Source organism: Crocodylus siamensis, chromosome 3 (genome assembly GCF_052110815.1).
Source record: "Crocodylus siamensis isolate JL-2025a chromosome 3, ASM5211081v1, whole genome shotgun sequence".
Taxonomy (NCBI): Eukaryota; Metazoa; Chordata; order Crocodylia; family Crocodylidae; genus Crocodylus; species Crocodylus siamensis.
The window spans coordinates 122,567,547-122,586,035 of record NC_143397.1 but is presented as its reverse complement, the minus strand read 5'-3'; the positions used below and the strand labels follow the sequence as shown (position 1 = coordinate 122,586,035).

The window sequence follows — 18,489 nt, the reverse complement described above, 5'->3', positions numbered from 1 at the left end:
TTAATGTCTTAATAAGATTAGGGAAAACTGAGAGTCAAGATCACCTTAAACTCTGAACTGGCTAAAACAATGCTGTGATAGATTTGATAGCTAACGTCTCCTATGGGCCAGGTGTCATCACTGTGTCATCCATGACAACTATTATGTTTAATTCATTTTGTAGTAGACATCTGTGTTAGCATTAATCCATGACAAATTCCTTCACGTGTTATAATACAAAGCCTTTGCGCGTATGTGTTTATACTTTTACATACTAACGCCTCAATAAACTAAAATGTGGAAACATGTCCATAAAAAAGAATATGGTGTTTGGTGGGTGGTGGAAGGAGAATAATTCTGTGAATTCATTGATCAGTGCAATATTTTCCTCCACAAATTGGACCACTTAAATGCAACCTGGTCCTCTGCACCCTCTGACTGTGCATGCATAACTGTGGCTTTCAACATAGTCCCTGTCTCCACATCGACAGTCAGTGAAGGATGCCATTTTTACGCTCTGGAGAGGCTCTGATGGCATGAAGCCTTTTACTTACCTCCCAGAAATAATAGCAGGGTAACTTCTCATCTTAGGGGGATCAAAGGTGGCAACCGGGGTGTGTCTCCTGTCTATTTCCTGCAGGCTGGGCCCTCTGTGCACCTGAATGCTCCTGGCTACATGGTGATACCTATGAATCCAAAAAAAAAAACTTGAGGATAAGATAATTACACACAGAAAGGGGGCAAGGAATGACATGTTTTGGTGATCTGTAGATAATCTTGTTGCCTATTCTGCTGAAATCTAGGTTAAACTAACGGTGAATTATGACTATATTTGTACTTACGCTCTTTATTTACATTCTTTATTCACACTTAAATAAAGAGCACTGTTGTTTTAATATGACATGCTCTTTATTTTACATTATCTCATGTGTGTCTACACGAGATGTGTAATGCGCAGTACACTAATTGTACTGTGCATTAGTGCGTCACAGCAAAAACTGTGCTTTTGCACTAATGTGCAGTAGAATTACTCTATTGTGCATTAGTGTCACTTAAAAGGTGTGCACTAAAAAAAGGTGTCACTTAAAAGACTACTGTGCAGTAGCACTAGTTACTGCTTATCTACTTAGTACTTATTATTACAGGTACTATTAATGAGCAGTAACCACAGTGCATTTGCACATGTAGACATGCCCCCCCATGTATTAAAATATGGCCTGCCCCCAAAGTTTGTAACAATAAGCCTAACACTACTAAAAAAAAATATTTAAAAAAACCCCGCAACATTCCTGACAGCTATTTTTTTTCAAGCTCGAATCACTGCATTTGATTTCTTATTAAAGCAGATGTGGGCTAAACTGCTGCCTGCAACTTTCCAAAATATCCATGCCCCCAGTGCTCTTTGTGCTGTTGCATGATCCTTATGAATTCCTCTCGGTTGGACTTGATGATCTTTTGAGGTCCCTTCCAACCCTTACTATGATTCTCTGATCCTCACTTTGAACAATGGACATACACTTTCTGCATCCCCTCTCTAGTACCACCTTTCACTGTTATTTCTTTTTTTTTATAGGGCAAGGATTTCTTAGGGTGGTATCTTTTAGTGGACTAACTAATGCAGCTGGGATAGATTTCATAGACATTTGGGCTGGAAGGGACCTTGCAAGATCATCGGGTCAAGCTCCCTGCCCAAAGGGCAGGAAGTCAGCTGGGGTAATAGGATCCCAGTAAGATTGGGGTCATAGGATCCCAGCAAGATAAGCATTTAAATGTTTCTTAAAAGTGCCCAGAGTAGGTGGTTGCACCACTTCTGGGGGGAGTCCATTCCAGACTCTGGGGTCTCGGCTGAAGAGCCATGTAGGGACCAGATGTGGTTCTGGAAGAGGCAGGCCTATCCGCTGTGCCACTGTAACACTGGGAGACATGGGAAGTGAGAAGGAAAGGAAGAGTGGTTGTGGGGATACAGAAGTAAGATTCAGACCACCACAGGCCACTCTGGGGATGGATGTAACTGGAGAAAGAGGCAGAAAGAAAAAAACAAACAAACAAAAAAACCCAAAAAACAACAGCAGCAAAGACTATGAACACCGGTGATGCTTTCAGAGAGGTCAGAATGAGGCAGGATAGAGTTAGGCACGTTTTGAAAGGCCAGGCATTCTCCCTTGTGGTTTTTATCATCATCATTATTATTGTTATTAATATTATTATTTAGGAGCTGAGATCCTGCTATGGGCAACTTTCAGGTGCTAGGATGGGATTGGCTAGCCCTCGTCTTTTGGAGCGGTGACTTCGGGCCCCCCCAAACCACCCGAGCCCACCAACCCGCGGCTTGGGGCTGCACTCCGGGCGCTGCGGGCAGCGGCGCAGCCCCGCGGGCGGGCAGGGCGCCACGTCCGGGGGTCCGAGGCCGGCAGCCCCCCCGGCCGGTGCCGGCTCGCCGGCGGCGCTGCGTTGCGGAGACATGCAATGAGGGGCGAGCTCCAACAGGTGGCACAAAAGGATTTGGATTTCCCATCGCTTCCCGCCGCGGTGCCAGGCTGCTCCTCGCTGTGGCGGCGGCCCCGCCGCTGCCCCGTGTGCCCGCGCGGCGGCCTGGGGGGCGGGGCGGGTGCGCCCTCCCCCGGCAGCTCCGCACGTTGCCGCCCGCGCCGGGGAGGCGGCTGCTGGGCCGCTGAGCTGCAGCTGCCAGGCTGGGGTCTCCTCAGCCCCGAGAACCCGAGCCCAGCCGTGAAGAGTTCCCCGTATCGCCCTCCAACAATTCAAATGAATAAATAAATAAAGAAATGCCGCGCCTGTGGTATCAAGCCTGGAGAGCGAGTGGGGGTGCCGACCCCTCAGTACTGCCCTGGGCTCTGCAGGACTTCCGTCTACATCTGCAGGAGATGCGGCGAGTCACCCGGGAGAGAAATGGTAGGGCATCCATTCAGATAAATATTAAACGTTAAATCCAGTTGATACAGTAGGCCAGGGGCGCCCCCCCCGATGTGTGCCCTGGGGCAGAGGGCACGGTGACTGCCCACGGGCACTTCTTTCATCTCGGGGTGGCACATGCACCCGCGTGCACCCCGACGTGTCGCCAGTGTTGGGCTGTTTATCTGTAGCGCATTAACACACGTGTAGACGTGCCCTCCATGTATGAAAAATATAAGAAATATGCCCTGCTCCCAAAACGTGCAATGACAAGCCAAACACTACTAATAAAAAATATTTTAAGGCTTGGCTGCCAGTCCGCAGGAGGGTTGGCTGCCGGACCAGAAGTCCGGTAGTGACTGGCATACTGTGGACCGGCAGCCAACCCTTTTTTATACCCAGTAAATGCTAAATTAATTTGTAATGTGTAACATGTAACAAAGAAAAGAGCTATGGCAGAAGTCTGATATGTACAAAAGTGTAAAATAAACTTTTTGAAGGGGGCAGCTGCATTTTTAGGCACTGTTTCCATGTTTGTTTGGGTTTTTTTATTTGCCTGAATTTTGCACTTGGTATAAAAAAAGGTTGACTGCTGGTCCACGGCCACTTCGGGTCTGCTATTTGCCGGTCCATGCCATAAAAAGGTTGGGAACCTCTGCAGGTCCAGTGGGTTTCTAAAATGTAGTCTGAATGTGCATTTGCCTTCCTGATGTCAAGGCTACTCAGTACAGTAGATCAGTCATTAATGTCATTGCGTCACGTGATGAAACCTCCCAAAATAGATTCAAATAGAGTTGGCAACCCTGCCAGTCATTGGTAACCCATACATTGCTTTGATCCCATCCAGGAAGGGGCACCTTCCTGTTGTGTCAGGGCTGACGGTAGCTTGTCTAAGAGGTTACGTTATGGATTAGTATGGGATGGTTTGGTTAGGGGTGATCCTGCATCAGGCAGGGGGTTGGACTAGATCAGCATTTCTCAACCCATGGGTCATGACCCAAAAGTGGGTTGCAAGAATATATGAAAGGGTCACAAACTGTAAATTTAAAAAATTGATAAACTTTAAAATCGGATTTTCCTTTAAAGGCAAAAACACGGGGAATGGTTGCTTTTCCATTGTAGGATTGCAAGGGGCTGCTTGTGGCCCCCTGTGCTCTACCCCCCCAGCTGCCCCACATACAGGGGGTTGGGGGTGGGGGCAGCGGGTCAGGAGTGAGGGGAAGTGGGGCAGGAATGGTCATTGATGTTTACAAATGGGTCCTGGTACAAAAAAGGTTGAAAACAACTGGACTAGACCTCTGGGAGTCCCTTCCAGCCCTACTTCTCTATGGGGCTTATTGAACTGTATTTTGGGCAGCTTCTGGAACTCAGCCCCCTGGATTTTCTGCATATTTGCACCTTAAAGTGGTTTTAAGCACATTATGGCTAGGCAGTTCAAAGTTACATCACTCCGGGACAGTATTATTTCTGATCCGCACTATCCAGCTCCTGTTCTATTAAGGTGCAGCCATTCCCCATAGATGTGCTGCTCAAGCGGAAATCCTCCAGTATCTCAGGATCTCTCATGCCCCTGCCCATAGGGCAGAGAGGGAAGCCTGTTCTGGCTCACCAGCCCTCTAGTGGCAACTGACAGCTACAGCTCCCAGTCCTGCCCCTGCTCACCAGGCCTCTAGTGGCAAGTCACACCTATGGTGGGGGGAGGAACAGTCAGAGAGGCCACATCAAGACACATGTGGCCGTGTGGCATGTGGCACTGCAAACACATCTGCGGTGCCACATATCACACATTTAGATGTTCCCCATGCTGCAAGGGAGCATTACCCGGGTATGCACTGCTCTGCTTCTTTTTCACATGGGCTTTTTAAAGCTCTGGATAGCCTGTGGAAAAACCCACAGAAAAAAAAAAAAAGCAGAGCAGTGCATGCAGGCAGTGTGTGCTGCTCAAAAGCGGAGCCAGCCTGCCCGGAACCATGCTGCAGCTGCTGACCAGGCTCTGTGTGGCATAATTGCTGCTGTTGCAGCCCCAGGAAGACCCTAGGATCCCAGGTAAGGCTGCTGGGGCCAGCATAGTGCCGCTATGTCCGTGTGTGGCATGGACGTTCCCCAGGGACAAATAGCGGCGGCACAAGGTGCACCCAGAAGGTTTTTAAACTAAGGGTGTGACTGTTCCAAACTTCAGGCTAGCACTAACACTGATCAACATTGCTGCAGCTTACAGCATAGGGCCCTATGACTCTACGCAGCTTCCAGTGGAGACCTAAGACCATTCCCCAGCCTGTTCTTCCCTCCTATTTACCTCCCCAGTCCTCTTCTTCTACTTCCTTATTTCTAATCTTTCAGAGGGTGGCAGGTAGCTCTAAATAACATGTTTGCCCACCAGGCTAAGCGGGAGGTTGGCGTGGTTGTAGAGCCATCGGCCTGACCTCAGCTTTTGGCCAAGGCACAAGATGATGGAAGAATGGTGGCATTTGAAACCTTGAGGTTTTCCATGATATTTGGGGAGCCAATGGCAAAGACGTTGCAACATGAAAGCATCGTTATATGACTCTTCTCTAGGCAAAATAAGCAACAAACCTGCTTTCCCTAGAAAAGTCAGGTTACGTATTCTCTCTTTCAGGGCCTCATTGCTGGTTATGTGCAAGCTGTCATGCCCTTCACTCACTTTCCCCATTATTCCCTTTCTCACCTGAGCCCTCTGTCTGGTTCATAGTCCCAGACCCAATCTGCTATGCCTCCAACCTTTCTGTCCTTCAGGTCCTAAGTTTAGACTCCTGTGCTCCCCTCAGAGGACTGTTAATAGAATAAGTAATACATGCATTCTTAAACGCAAAACAACAGGGTTGGGACTAGGAAGCTAAAACAAATGCCAGAGTTTGCCATTTGTACTTCCTGTGGCACTTATTCTGGCAAGTTGCCCATATAGGTTGGAGGCTTTTTGGAGCATGTGCATGCATCAGTAGGACTCTTTTGTTACCACTAATGAAGCTGGGAATAAATGTATGACTAGAAGATCTCAGGCCTTTAATTTTTCCCTTGGGGTTGTTCTAGGCATGATTATGCAGAATCCACAAATCATTTCATTCCAGATGGAAGAGACTTCTATGCCATCAGAGACAGGAAATAAAGATTCCCAGAGACTTGAGGAAAAGAAAAAAAGGAAGCATGGGTTGAACAGGTCTGGGATAGTGGCTGCTCTAACAAATCCTCCATAATATTTACAGTTAATCTAAAACTGATTCCAAGAAAATGCGAATTGTTTCAAACAGAGGTCAGTGAGAGGAGAATTGCCACTAAAAAATGAGATTCTACAAAAAGGGTCGATTTCCCAAACATTACCAGAAATGCAGAATTTTATAGGGCCCTGCTACTACTCTATAAGGTTTATCTGCAGGGTTGCCAATAATGACAAACTATCCCACTGATAAACCATTTCAATAGCTAGCATAGTGTGTCTTAGCATTTTCACAGTTGAGAGTGGTTTTCAGGGCTGCCTCTGTCTTGGCCTACCCATTTCAAAACTTCTTTTATTTTGGACACTTGTGGACTGGGGGCAGTACTGAAATCCAAAGGACTTGAGAAGGTGGTGGTTTTTACAGAAGTCTAAATTATCCATAGAAAAATGACTGCATTGTTCCAACCACATTAGTGGTTAAATCTATAGGACATTTTTAGTACTCAACACAGTTCCTAAGTCCACAAAGATTATGTTTCTGCAGTGGCTCTTCAGAATCAGGAATCCCAAGGGTCCACTTGCTGAATGGTTGAAAAAACTGCAGTGCCATGATGTCACTAATATATACATATATACATGCACAAGCAAGACAATGCTGACACCTTGTCCAGACAGCTTCCTTGTTTGCAAATTGTGCCCAAAGCAGAACAAGAAGTTGGTTCCTCAAGGGAATGGGTAAGCTCAGAAAGAGATAGTAGGGTCTTTTCTTTCCCCATAATTTGCAAAAATGTTCCTCATTGTTCTACTGCAAAAATAGGTTGTAGGAATGGATTCCACAATAAAATCTTGTGCCAAACAGCTAAGATTCTATCTACACTGCAGTCCAAAGTACTGTGCTTGCAGCTCACATAGATGCTCCTGAGCTGGCTTTAAACTAGCCAGCTTTGGTAGTAATACTAGTGCATCTGCAGAAGCCTAGGCTCTAGTGCAGACTACAAAACACACTGATGAGCCTGGGAAAGTACTTGGGTAGGTAGCATGGATGAGCTCTGTACTGCTGGAGCTGTACTGCTAATGGTATCTGAGCTATCTACTTTATAGCTAGGTTGGACCCAACCACACCTTACAATCACACCTCCAGACTAAAGTGTAAGCAGACCCTAGAAAATAAGCTTTAGGAGGGAGGAATTTCATAGATTTCATAGACGTTAGGGCTGGAAGGGACCTTGCAAGATCATCGGGTCCAGCCCCCTGACCAAGGGGCAGGAAGTCAGCAGGGGTCAAATGATCCCAGCAAGATAGGCATCTAAGTGGGTTTTTTTTTTAAGTATCTAGAGTAGGTGCTTGCTTGATTGCATCACTTCTGGGGGTAGACTATTCCAGGCTCTGGGGACTTGGACAGTAAATAAGTTTTTCCTTATGTCCAGCCTAAAATGGTTTTCCAGGAGTTTGTGACGGTTGGACTTTGTCTTCTCTTGGAGTGCCCTGGTGAAAAGATGTTCTCCCAGATCCTGATGCACACCCCTTATGTACTTATAGGCTGCCACTGAGTCACCACTGAGCCTAAGCTTTTCTAGGCTGAAGAGTCCCGTATCTCTCAGCCTGTCCTCATAAGGCCTGCTCTCTTGTCCCCTGATCATTCTCATGGCTCTCCTCTGGACTCTCTCAATCCTTTCTGAATTGCAGAGCCCAAAACTGGACACAGTATTGCAGCTATGGTCTCACCAAGGCCGAGTAAAGTGGGAAGATGAGTTCCTGAGTCTTGCTTGGGATGCATTGGTAGATGCAAGCCAGAGTTTTGTTTGCTTTGCAAGATGCAGCATTGCATTGGTGGCTCATGTTCATCTTGTGGTCAGTCATGACCCCCAAGTCTCTTTCGGTTGTGGTGCTAGCAAGTGTAGCTCTGCCAAGCCTATGAGTGTGGTGTGGGTATTTCCTCCTGAAGTGAAGCACCTTGCATTGGAATAGTATGTGGCAGTAAAATTAGGAAACACAGCCATAAAATAAAAGCTTTTTTGGACTACAGTCAGAAAGTTGGGAATATGAGGATGAAATACTGTAAATGATATGGGAATAAAGTTTTTGATGGGTCTCTGATAATATTAGATACACAGGAAGAGGTTATAACATGATTTTATAACATGATTTTAAAGCTGCTGGACATTTCTCCTGTAAGCAGATATACTGGTAGTTGATATGATATAATCTTTTTACTAGAAAGACTACTCATCCATGAGATTCCTAGTAATTGAGAATCAATCCGTGTATAGGCCCATGTTGCAGCCACATTTACTGTCCATGCTAGACATTCAACAAGGTATCAACTGCCTTTCCAGGGCAGGACAGGTATCTGAAATACAGTACAACAGGCTGGCACTGTGTAAGTTAAAACCAAAGTGGGCACTGGACCAATATTTCAACTTGCAATTTGGTGTAGTCATTTTCCAGTCTATCGCAAGGAGTTGTGTTGTTGGCAAGTTGGCAAGCTACAGTTACTTCTGGGACCATCTGTCCTGAGGTTTTCCCATGATGGTGTAGGCAATCAGTGGAGACAGTGCTGCCAAACCTGGGACAAGTCAAAATACCAGTGTTGCATTTACAGCTTATGCTCCAATGATGCATGATGTAGAACACAAGTTGCTTCATGCTGACTGAGTGAGCTCTGTGTTGATAACCTGAGTTTCTGGGGAAACAGGATGTCTCCCATTCTACCACACATTTCACTGAGGAGCATCCTAGGTTACCAGTCCTTCTACAGACTCGCTTCTTATTTGTACACACGACTAAACTGCTGTACAGACCACTCCGGTGGGACTGAATACCTGAAGTTGCACTGGCAGAACAATTTGGTACAGGTTTTAGGGAAGGAAGAAAAATATTTTTCAGTGAATCCTGGGCCTTTCACCTGGGGAAACTAAACAGCATGGCTTTGCTAAAGGTCTTAAACTACATCTGCAGAAGGGAAGTTGCAGGGAGGATAACAGGGCTGTGTGAAGCTCTGAGTGGTGATTTGATTCAGAGGAGATTCAGCCTGATTCGGTGACCAAATCTCCAAATCCAAATCAAATCAGGGGACCAATTTAAAGGTCCGAATCCATTCAAAGTTATCCAAATCTTCGGAAAAGATTCAGAGAGCTTTGATAATTCAGGCAGTCGGAATGTGGTTCAAGTCAGGTTAATCAAAGGGCTGCAACCATGTACACCAGTTTTAATGACTTCCTTCAAATTATTTCATTGGCTGAGGACCACTACAACTCCAGAATGGTGCCTTACCAACCCTAGCCACCCCTCAAACATTAATTGTCTGAGGGAAGTTTTGAGATCATTTTGCTGTCTTCTGCTGGTGCAGTGTTACCTCTTGTGCTATGCTAAGTGTCTGACCCTTCATATTTCATTTCTTTGTGTGAAACCGGAGTAAATAACTATTTTAGAAATATGAAATAGGTATATAATTCAATTTGTGTTTGTGAAGAGTGCCATAGTTTCTGAATGCACTGCTAAACATAGGCACCCAGGTTGTAGCTGTATTGGTCTAGACAAAAAAGCAATCAGGACACGTGGCAGAAGTGATATCTTTTATTAGACCAACTAGATTTTTCAACCGCCTCCCCCCCCCAAAAAAAAAATTTGCAAAAAAATTCTTGCAATTACATTTCTTGCAATTAAATCTAGCTGCAAAACCTAGTTTGCAAAAATCAGTTGATCTGCTAAACACATTACGTTTTTTGTGTAAAATGAAATTAATGTTAATATTAAAGGAATCATATTAGTCATGCCTACAGACATGGCCATCCTGGGGAGGGGTGCGAACTGGGGTGACCACTCTGGTCTCTGCGCTTTGGGGGGCCCTGCAGAGCAGGGGGAAGCTGTGGCTCCGCGCCCAGCTGCTTGCTACTCCTCTCCCCCACCACCAGTGCCACTACTAGCATCAGCGGCAGCAGCTTCTTTGTGTCTGGGGCCCAGAATGGAGTGGGGGTGTGGGTGGAGGTGGGGCCCTGCATGGGCTGATTTGCACCCGCCCCCTCCTTGGGTCAACTCTGCCTACAGAAGATGCTGACTGTGCAGTAGCTCATTATTACTGCACAGTGGCATCACATGGCAGGAAATGTAATGTGATGGTACTGCACAGTAGTAACAAGCTACTGCACAGTCATCATCACCTAAAAGGCATCCAGCTACACTACTGTATGATAACTTTAGTAAATGACTGCATAGTAACAACTGCACTGTCGGTATCTCACGTCAGCATGTTGGTCCCACGCTGGACTGTGCCCATGGGCCAATCCCAGGCACTGGATCCTGTCCAGATCGACCCAGCACCACTTATCTGGCCCACAACCCAGAAAGTCTGGGCACCACTGGCCTATGTTATTTTAGGAGGTCAGACTAGATGATATAGACCAGTGGTTCTCAGCCTTTTTATACTTAAAGCATCCTTTAGAAAATTCCAGCTCCTAGCTTTTACTTGTTTTTTGATTATGGAAAAATAACAGAGCAGTTCTTCTGTTGTAAAGAACTCAGAAAGACTGCAACAGGTCAGCATGTTCCTGATATTCTGGATTCCTCTTTGAAATCTTTGGGTTTATCTTATAAATAAAGACCTAACAGTGCTAACATCGCATGACACTCTGCAGCACCCTTAAAAAGGGTTTCATGGCACCCCAGGGTGCTACAGAACCATGGTTGAGAATCACTGCTCTACATCATTGGCTCATATGTAGGGACCTACCTAATCCACAGGGCCTGCCCCCTGATTTTGCAGGCAGAATGGTGGCCCAGACAGCCAGGCAGAGTGTGGAGGCCCTCCATGCCTCTGATTGGATGAGAGACCCCAGTGGCCCACCTCTCACCACTGATTGGCTGCAAGGGCTTTCTGTCATGTGGCCCTGCCTCTTGCCGCCAATCAGTGGTGAGGGGCGGGTGCAGCAGCCATCTTGCTGGCAGCCCTTCAAGCAGTCAGCCCCCGCCCCCCCTTTCCCCACCCTGGTGAGCTGCTGCAGCGCTTGATAAGTTCCCCCACTCCCCCTATGGATTTTGTGGATTTTGTTGGTAATGCTGCATTTCGCAGAATTTGCAAAATCTGGGAAATTGCAAATTCTGTTGGTCCCTAATCATACAATTAGCTTAAAATCTACCTACAAAAGCTCCAAAGGTGTCCAATTACATCTGCACAGTAAGCCTAAAAGCATTAATTGCACATATAGATGCACCCTGTATCACTGAAGGCTAGAAGTCTTTAATGCTGATTAAACCAGAGCGAATTCTGGCCTGGACATTTGTTTGTTTGCTTCCTTAAGAGTTGCTTACTAAAATTGACTCAAAATCTCATAATTAACTTTAGTGAAACTGAAATAAGCCTAATTTAAAAGGTAAATAAATGTATTCCCATATCTTTTAGCACTGGTTTAACTAAGCCAGCTTTAAATGACACCCATTTCCAAACAGTTGTAATTAGACAACTTATCACCAGTGGTGCCCAAACAGTTGTAATTAGATAGCTTATCACCAGTGGTGCCCAAACTTTCTGGGCTGTGGGCCAGATAAGTGGTGCTGGGTTGATCTGGACAGGATCCAGTGTATGGGATTGGTCCATGGGCACAATCCAGTGTGGGATTCACATGTCAGATTGGACCACTGGAGGGGGCTGGGGCAAAAGGCATCTTCTGGTACACAAGGAGCTGGGGGGCCTGGGGCCAGTCCAGCACATGTGGGGCTGGGGTCCAATATGGCATATGCAGGGCCAGGGCCAGGGCAGTGGGCCTAATCTAATGTGCAGAGCAAGGGGCTGGGAGCAGAAGACCCAGGTTCTAGACCAATCTAGAGGAGGTTTTCAACCTAGCACGGTGTTCAAGCCAGCACACTACAGAAAAGCCATTAGATAATATGTTCTCCAGCCTTTCTCTTGGGTCTGGTTCAGTACTGTAGCAAGGGGGAAGCGAGCAGGGTAACTGCCCCAGGCACCAAAACAAAGGGGCATCAACAGGCATTGCCCAGTTGGGGCGAGGCGTGGGATGGAGCCATGAATGGCTTGTTTTGGGGAGGAGGTGGGGGCGGGTGGATGGCAGTTCCTGTCACTGCATGCATTTCTGGGCAAGCATGGGTGGAGATGTGCCCCACAGATCTGTGTGTGGGATGAGGGTAGGCTGCCGCCACAGGCTTTGCCCCATACACCAAACTTTATTGCTACAGTACTGGTCTGGTTGTGTGGCCAGCCAAGAGAGGGAGCTTCATGAGGTCAGTAGGAAATGGAAAAGCTAGATGTGAATGGCTCAGTGAGATGGATGCTGCTATGGAGGGGAGGAAGCCTAGATTCTAGCTTGGGTCCTTGGTTCCCAATAGGGCAGAAACTTCCCTATTTCTCCCAATCAGTTTTATCTAAAGGCTATTAGCTGCAAAGTAGCTTAGCTTCAAGAGGGAGGTTAGAGAGGGAGTTGGTTCATGACCAATCTGTGTCCTGTTTCTTAAAGCACTGTGCTGGGTAGGCAGAGAAGCACAGGTTACACATTCGGCTGCATGAAGTGGGCCTAGAACGTGGATCTCTTGCTTTCTAGGTAAGTGCCCTGACTAATTTACTGGGTTAAAACAGAGATGCTCAACTTTTTGGCCCTGCATTACCCAGATCAGACACAGCTGGCTCCATATCACCCTGATCAGCACTGATTGTCATTGTGACTCCGAATCAGCTCTATGCTACACAGATCAGCCTCAATCAGGTCTGTGCTGTCCTGAAACTCTCAGATCAGCCTTGCACCATCTGGATTGGCCCCATGCTGCTCTGACTGACCCACACATCCACCCCCTGCCTCCCTGATCAGCTCCTTTCCTTCCAAATTAGCTCTGATCCTCCCTGCACACACCTGAATAGCTCTGCACTACCTTGTGTTGCCCTGATTAGCCCTGATTGGCCCTGTGCCACCCCAATTGGCTCCACACTGCATGGATGAACCCCTGTAGGCACTACGCTGCCATGATTGGCTCCATGCTATCTCACCTTACCCCATACTACTGAGATCAACCCTAATTAACTCCACACTGCCCTGTGGTACCCAGATATGCCCTGATAGTTTCTGTACCTCCCTGTGTCATCTGGATTGGCCCTAATTGGCTCCACACTACCCCATACTACCCCATGCCACCCAGATTTGCTTCAATTGACCCTGCACCACCTGCATCAGCCTCATGCTGGCTGGACCAGCCCTATGCACCCAGTCTAGCACACAGGGCCATCCTGTCCAGGCCACGGACTTCCAATGGGTCCAGAAATTTAGCATCAGGGTAGAGGCAATTAATGTTACCCCAGTCCCCTGCTGTCACATTTTTGGACCTATGGGGAGCACCATGTGCTGGAAGACCTGGCCCTGCAGGCCAGATTTGACCCATGAGTCAGGGGTTGAGCACCTCTGGATTAAAACATAGGAATGCCTTCCTCTCCCTTTTGGTTTTTGTTAGGTCACAGTTCAGGACTTACTCTCAGGTATGCATTTACCTGACCAGCCAGAGCAGGGTTTCCTGTACTTGATCAATAGCCACATGGGCATTTAGGGTGTGGACACACAGAACAAATAAAACATTTCAAATGCTTTTGAAATGTTTCAAAGAGCCAGCTGTACACATGTATGTGCCCTTTGAAATGCCTGAGAACAGCTGAAGCAGTCAAAAAGAGGACCTCTTGAAATCACAGAATCATATAAAAATAGGGCTGGAAGGGACTTTTAGAGGTCATCTAGTCCAACCTCCTGTCTGAGACAAGACCATCCCTATCCAAACCATTGTGTAACCTCGGGTCTTCAAGTTCTTGGCTCTATGGGCCAGATGACTGGTGTGGGGCTGACCTATGGACTGGGCCCCATGCACCCAGATCAGGTTCCATGTGCCCGTATAAGTCCCCGTGCTCCCTCTACCCTACCCATCTGGAGGGTCCCACAACAGCCCAGCCCCATGTGCTTGGAATAGAACCTGTGCTGCTCTGCCCCATGCTGCCTGGATTGGGCCCCAGGCCACTGCTACCCTGTGCAACTGCACTACCTTCAGTATTGCCCTTGCCCTGCACCCCTGGGTCAGCCCCCATACCACCATATTATCCAGGCAGGAGGACTTCCCACAGGTCTAGAAATCTGGCAGCAAGGGAGTGGCAACTAGTACTCTCACGGTTCTGCAGCTGCCGGATTTTCAGACCTGTGGAGAGCTGGAGGACACAGTTCCATGAGATGGATCTAGCCTATGGGCTGGGGGTTGATCACACTGGTTTAACCTCTTAGTAAAACTACACAGCCAACCCTGACACCACCACAAGATATAGCACCATAGCCTGTAATAGGTAAAGCACAGGGACCACAAAATTCAATGTCCTGCTGATGCAATGGTTGTTAAAGTAGGGTCAAGAGATCCAAGGATCTGTGTCCACCTGCCCTGCTGTAGAGGAAGGCAAAAACTTCCAGTCTGTAATCTGACCATGCTTATCTACCATGAGGTAAAATTCCTTCCTGATCGCAAAAATGGCAATCAGTCTTACCCTGAGAAGAGATACAAGACCCTCTAGCTAGGGACGTCTGGATTTAACTCCCAGCAGAATGGGCACCCCCAATCAAAATCCCCAGCCATGGCTGTAGCCAACACCCAATGCTTCTGAGGACTGAGGGAGGTGAAAAAAGTCCCCTGACATGTGACAGCAGGAGGGGGAAAAAAATCTTTCATGGCCTGCTGTGGGAACAGGCAAAGCTGAGAAGCATGGGAAGTACCTGTAGTAGAGCATAGGCATGGCTACTCCTAGATCTTCCCTGATCAATGTTGGCCAGTCTCTTACTGAACATCTCCCATGACGGAGATCCACAACATCCCTAGGCTGTCTATTCTATTGCTTCACTGTTGTAATAGTGAAGAAGGTTTTCTTGACATGCAATCAAAATCTACTTTGTTGCAACTTCAAGTCCTTGATCCAACTTCAAGTCCTTGGTCTCTGCAGAAAGAGAGAAAAAAAGTTTTTCCCTTTCTTTATGGAACCCTTTCAGATATTTGAAGACTGATTATGCCTCCTCTTACGCACTTTTTCTCACAAACTTATATGCCTATTTCCTTCTACCTCTGTATGACTTGCCTTTCAAGCCCTTTAACATTTTTGTTGCCTGCTTTTGGAATCTCTCGAACTTCTCCCTGTTGTTTTTTACAATGTGGAGCCCAAACTGCATGCAGTACTCTAAACCTAACTAGTGCCTAGTAGAGAGGCACAATCACTTTCCATATATAATGCTTCTGTTGATGCAGTCCAAAACTTTATTTGCCTTTGTGCAGCTGCATCATACTGCTAACTCATATTGTCACCCATCTTCTTTTTGTGCTTTTGACTGTTCTTCTCAAGGTGTAGCATCTTGCATTTGTAAGCATTGAAGTTCATCCTGTTAGCTCCAGTCCAGTTTTGTAATCTGTTAAAATCCTTCTGAATTGCACCCCTGGCCTCCAGCATGTTTGCAATCCTTCCGTGTTTCATGTAGCTTTCAAACTTCCTCAAGAAACTCTCAATTCCAACACCCAAATCATGAATAAACATGTTGAACAGGACAGCACTCAGGACAGACCCCCCTGCAAGATTGCACTCACAACCTTCTGTCATTTTGACATGGATCCATTTATGATTACACTTTGCTTGTGGCTGTTGACCCACCTTATACAAGTTTTGTTCAGCCCACATTTCTCCAATTTGTTTGTGAGAAGGTCATGTTGACCCTTGTCAAAAGGCTTGCTGAAATCTAGATGCATTAGATCCAAAGCATTCCCTTCATCCACCCAAATAATTAGTTTGTCAGAGAGGCAATCAAGCTTTTTTGACATGTTTTGTTCTTAGTAAATCCATGCTGTGTGCTTGTGATCAGCCTTTCCTCCTCCAGATGCTTAAAAGCAGACTTCTTTAGGATATGCTCCAGTAAGTTCCTGGGTACTGAAACGAGGCTACCTGTTCTGAAGTTCTTCCAGGTTCTCCTTTTTGCCTTTGGCTCTTTTCCAGTCCTTTGGTACCTCACCTGTCTCCCACAAGTTCATCAGTATTATTGCCAACGGCTCTATGAGAAGCTCTCTTATCCCTCAATTTGTTCTCTTCCTTATCCAAATAATCATTATTAGGTGTCTGGTTTCAGTTTTTTGTGAAGACAGGCTAAGTCGATATTGACGTTGTTTGATGCCTTCCAAAACAGTGTTGCTATTCCACTTATAAGAGCTGTCCCACTAGGTCTCTGTGATGCCAATCAGATCATACTTCTTTTCAAAGGCTGTGACTTCCACCTACTCTTATTTATTCCCTATACTTTTCACATTTGTATAGTTACATCAGACAGTTTGCATTCTGACCTACTTGTTTCTCTTTTGCATTTCTTATTTCTGTCCTGTGGCTCTTGGCCCTCTCCCAGAGCTAATTTTCTTCTTTAGGTCCTTTCTCCTCTGGATTGTGTGCTGGGTTTTGGAGGATTTTGTTTACCATTCCCTAGGGAAACTAATTTAAATCCCATTTCACTTGGTTGGCCAGATGGTGCTTTTTTCCCATTCTGGTTAGATGCAACTTGTTCCTTGATAGAAGTCCTCTTGCTCAGAACTTCCACCCACTATTGAAGAATGCAAAGCCTTCACATTGACACCACCATCTCAGTCACTTGTTTAGTTCCATATGATAGTCCCTTCCTGGGCCCTTGCCTTCCACTATGAGGATTGATGAGAACACCCCTTGTGCTCCAAGGTCCTTAATCTTCCTGCCAAGAACCTCATAATCTCCTCTGATCTGCTCAACCTCATTTTTGTCATTGCCTGCATGGACAGGCAGGAGGGGGATTGTGTCCTGAGACATGGATGAGTCTTTCTGTAACATCCTGAATATGGGATGCAGGCAGGTAGGACGTATCCTGGGGCCCCAAATCCAGATGACAAATTGGTACCTCTGTCCCCTGAAGAAGGAAATTTCCAAATACCACCACTTTTTTCTTCCTTCTTGGTGCAATGGTTATAGAGCCTCCATCCCTGGGTCCCTGGTCTTCTTGCTCTCTAGGTTGCTGTCCTCCCTGGGTCTTGGCTGATATACTGTTCTGGAGAATTTCACTTGAGGGCACATCTGCAGGGTGGAGGGAGGGTGATCAGGGTGGACAGCCTGTCAGCTGCCAAGCTTCTGTGTCCTGCCACAGGTCCTGAGATGCTTCTAGGTCCTCACTAGCATCCCTACATTCCCCACTGGGATCCTTGCTTCCACCTACCCATAAAGTAGGTTTACCCCTCTGCCAGATCCCTTCTGACCCTTGGGGGTCTCCGGTCATAGTCTCCGCTCTGCTGGAATGAGAGCACCCTGCACCTCTCTATTCCAGATCTCCACTCTTTCCCTTTACCTCATGTGCCTGTGAGGGGAGGGGGAGGAGTGAGGGAAGAGCTTATTACAGAGCTGCAGGTCATTGCAACCTGCTCTGTGGACCCTGGCTGGCAGTAGAGAAGGTTCCAACAATTGGAAGCATTCCAGCCAGAAACAGCACAAGATTACATGTGTCTCCTAGCAGAAACATTTCCTGTATGAAAACCTTTCAATTGTTGCTTCTCTCTTCATCCTTAGGCATTCAAAATGAAACAGGATTGCCAAATGTGTAAGTGCCAGAAATGGCGAAATGGCAGCCCATGCCTGGAGGGGATTAGGAGTGGCTCTGAGGCTTTGCCCATGCCCAGGTCAGCTGGGAAGAATGGTGGCAGCAGATTGGTCCCTGTTTTCTGTGCCTGCTCTCTGGCTAGCCCTTTGGTGTCCCCAGATGGCTTGGGGGCTCTAGCTGCCGAGAGAGGCTGTAAGAGGTACAGGGCTTGGTTGGACATTGTGGTGGTGGCAGTGGAAGATGGGGTGTGACTGCACCACTGCACCCACCCTGGATCCGCTTCTGGTCTGGAATATTAATGTGTAAAGTCTTTTCTGTTATTTAAAATTTTTTGGCTTCTTCATCCCAAATATTTCATTAAAAAAAAAAAAGAAGATTACTTCTGAAATCTGTCAAATGGAAAAAAAATACTGCTATACTTTTCAATATTCAAATGAAGTGGTATAAATGGATAATAAAGAATACATTTTTGCTAAGTCATACAAAATAAAAGTAACTCCCTCTTATCACACAATAAAGCAAAATGTGATGCAGAGTTATATTTTATGATTTTCTTAGTAGGTCAAAGCATTTTAAAATGTTGATACCATTTTAGGAAATTATACAGAATATCAAAGGCTATGTCCTGCATTCTGTAACAGAAAGCAGAGGATTAATTAGACATCCCACTGTTTATTTCATATACAAAAAACTATCAGTTGGGGTATCAACATCAGCTGAATTATTAGCAGAGGTATAACAAAGTAGCATTTTAGGTTAAAGAGGTGATGCATTCTACTGACACATTGAAAAAACAATTTGAAGCAGAATATTTAGGGTGAA

General features: G+C 46.3%; 1 long non-coding RNA gene across 2 annotated transcripts in view; it reads left to right on the top strand.

The window, feature by feature from the left end:
* Positions 1–2,559: 2,559 nt before the first annotated feature.
* Positions 2,560–18,489, top strand: part of LOC149868754 (uncharacterized) — a 116,207-nt gene continuing 100,277 nt past the window's right edge. For both annotated transcript variants that reach the window (XR_016441321.1, XR_016441322.1), the window contains exon 1: positions 2,560–2,889. This is a non-coding gene — a long non-coding RNA (uncharacterized LOC149868754). The remainder of the gene's footprint in view (positions 2,890–18,489) is intronic.